This window comes from Meles meles, unplaced genomic scaffold, assembly GCF_922984935.1.
Source record: "Meles meles unplaced genomic scaffold, mMelMel3.1 paternal haplotype, whole genome shotgun sequence".
NCBI lineage: Eukaryota > Metazoa > Chordata > Mammalia > Carnivora > Mustelidae > Meles > Meles meles.
Window position 1 is genome coordinate 110,947 of NW_025721189.1, and position 3,362 is coordinate 114,308.

Consider the following 3,362-nt stretch of genomic DNA (forward strand, 5'->3'; position numbering starts at 1 on the left):
TTTCGCATTTGAAGTCCAGTATCTCTGGTTGTTGTGTAACTACTGACATAAAAAGGAGGATAAGGGTGGAAGTGGAAAGTCAGCCTAGAGACTAATATATTGGTTCATTGGAGAGGACAATGGCATTTTTCATAATTTGATTATGTATAGCCGAAATGACAACTCTAAATTGGGAAGTCTGTAACATATTCTAATTGTGCAATTTATAATATATGAAGGTAAGAATATATATCAACAATAACACAGAGAGTGGGGCTTTTGGCTAGACTCATACTATTGAAATTTATACATTTTATGTAAGATGTTACACTATTAACATAAAATTGGTAGCGATAATTGTCTTGTTCATGGTGTAACCTCTAAGTTAACATGAAAAAGATGCAGAGATATATAGCTAAAAAGCTAATAAACAAACTTTGAAATGCTGAGGATACTAAAGATATTTCATTAACTCAAAATGAGGCAGAAAATAAGGGATGGAGAAAAGAAAAACAGATGAAACAATGAGACATCAAATAGCAAAGTAGTAAAACAAAATCAAGTTACATCTAAAATCATATTTAATTTAACTGGAATTCCAGTTAAATGATGGAGTATGTCTGACAGGAGGTGGGGGGAAACTGTTGGAATCAGAGTTGGCTTTGTGAATTACTTAATTGCACTCAGCCTTGGTGCTATTGACATTCTGCACAATCACTATAGAACAATGCATGTGTGGCATGTGTACACTATAGTTTAATCTGACAGAATCACTCTTTCTGAATGTCTGGGGAATTTAGGGACCATTGTAAAAATAATTGGCATGGAAAATCAAAGTGTTTTTCTCTTCTTAAATAACAATTTTGCATCTATCCAACATACGTGGACAAGGGGCTGGGAAGAGAGTACAGGACAATAATGTTAAAAAGTAAAATGATTAATTTATATTTGTTGTAAATCTCTCTTTTTATCATCAGTGAAAGAGAAGAATGAATGACCTGCTTTGGTCTGTTTGAAAGTAGCAGGAATTTGATTCAAGGGAAACAAGAATTATATTTTATTTATTATTATTTAATTTGTGCAAGAAACGACTTTAAGCGTTTTACATATATTATCTGATTTAATCTTTCAGTGCCCCTTTGAGGAGGTTCTCAGTGGAAATACTGTAGTTTTTCAACAACAAATACATACTTTGTACTAGATATCAGTCATTATGTAGACCACTGGGAATTCAACAATGGTTAAATATGTTCTCTGCTATCTGGACTCTCACAAACGCTGGGGATCACAAATATATGAATGGAAAAATATAGTTTGTAATAAGTATGGTTAGTAAGAATAAACAAGTAGGAGAAGGAGATTTCCCATCCAGCAGGGAGCCCAATGTGGGCCTGGATCACAGGACCCTGAGATCATGACTTGAGCTGAAGGCAGACGCTTCACCAACTGAGCCACCCAGGTGCCCATATCAGCATTGATTTCTAAGCATAATTGATTTGTAGGTAGGCGTTCTTAAAACAGTCACTATATTACATTGGAACTGGAAGATTACCCAAGATTCAGATTGTAGGACAGGGATGACACAGACCTCATTTACTATCAAAGATTTCGTGAATATATATTCCACACATCTGTGCAAGGCACTGTGCTATGGTATGTGGAGTTTCCAGTCATGCCCAAGGAGAGGGACCTAAAAGATGATGGCCTGGACGTGCAGACCTGGCTCCCTTTTCCACCCACCCAGTATCAGAGGTGGGCCTTGGAGGGTGTGTTTCTGGTGGTGATATGTCCTGAGGTGAGTCTGAAAGATGGTAGGTGCAGGGGACTTAATTATCTGGAGTGTGGAACAAGCCTCTCCTTTAGCAGCAGATGGGGCAGATTTGAGAAAAGTGTTGCCAGTGTCTGCTCCTGCTGGCCTCTGGTCCTTGGATGAGCTTTCTCATTGTTTTAAACCTGCACAGATCTAGAGAGCAGTTGATAGAGAGCAGCTGGCCAGAGGGCTGAATTACAACATCTCTCCTTGTCTGGAGAGACCACATATCCTAAAGATGCAGGGAGTCTTTCTGTCATCCCCCACAGGGCAGCAGCTTACTTCTCTGACTCTGGCAAGAGCTCTTCAGTTGTTCATTGGAACTCATTTGCCAGTGTCCTGGACACCCTTGTAGCCTATGTAGACAATGTAGGAATTACAGTAATGAGCATGAGGGGGTCACTGTCATTGTTGAAAGACCGTGGATCTCAGTCATTGGATAAATATTAGAACTTCTAAAAATAGCTATGCCTGGATGCTGTGCTGACTATGAAGTTGAATCGTGGGGGCTATCTGTGATTCAAGTACCAGTAGATTTTAAGATCTTCTCATGTGCTTCTGATGTAGAGCCAGGGTTGCAAATGAGTAATCCAATATGACTCAGGATGAACACAGGCAATAGTTAAGAAAGGGAATTAATTTTGAGGGAAAACCAATGGATAAATAGCATGGAATAATAGCCCAGGAAAAAAGATAAGTCAAACCTTTCAGTGGATGAAATGGAGGGAGCAACACAATTCAGTAAATAACTAAAGAAATAGATTTCTAGTAAGAACCCAATTATTGTCCCAGAAAACCCAAGTGGTATAAGTAGCTTAAGAGATGGACAAATATAAAGAAATGGAAATCAGAAGTGCAAGATAGTTAACTGATGACTGAGAAGGAAAAAGAATAAATAGAGGATAGGTGGTAATGAAAGAAATAACAGAACTTTTTCTGAGGTAGAAGAATGACAGAAAGGCTTCATGGATCCCAAATAGCATTGAAATTAAAGGCTGCAGTATCAAGTGGGGCAAATCAAAACAAAACAACAACAACAACAAAAACACACTAGGGTCAGAATTCTAAGGATCACATACATAGCTAAGAGAACATTCTTCTCTTAGGATAAAGTTTTCTCTTCCCTTTCCTTCTTTCTCTCATTCATATTTTTTTGGGGGGGATAGAAGGTGAAATTAGTATATCATCCATCTATCCTGTGTAAGAGTATCAAGTATATGTAAGAGTATCACGTATAATACAAAAGGGCTGAGTCATCTAAAAGGGTGAAGATAATATAAGATGAATATATGATGTGGGTGCTTGGCCAAGTGGAGACAGACTTGGAGCGAAAGCATTCTTATCATTTCATTTGTACCAGTGAAATGCAATGGGCAAATAAACTATCTCGGTTGGTAACATGACAACTTAACCTGGATTCATCAGTAGAAAAATGTATGTTTCATGATAACTGTTAGGAATGACTATATATATGGGGCACCTAAAGTGGCTCAGTCAGCTAAGCATCAGTGGGGAGTCTACTTCTCCCTCTCCCACTCCCCCTGTTTATGATTTCATGCTCTCTCTCTTGCTC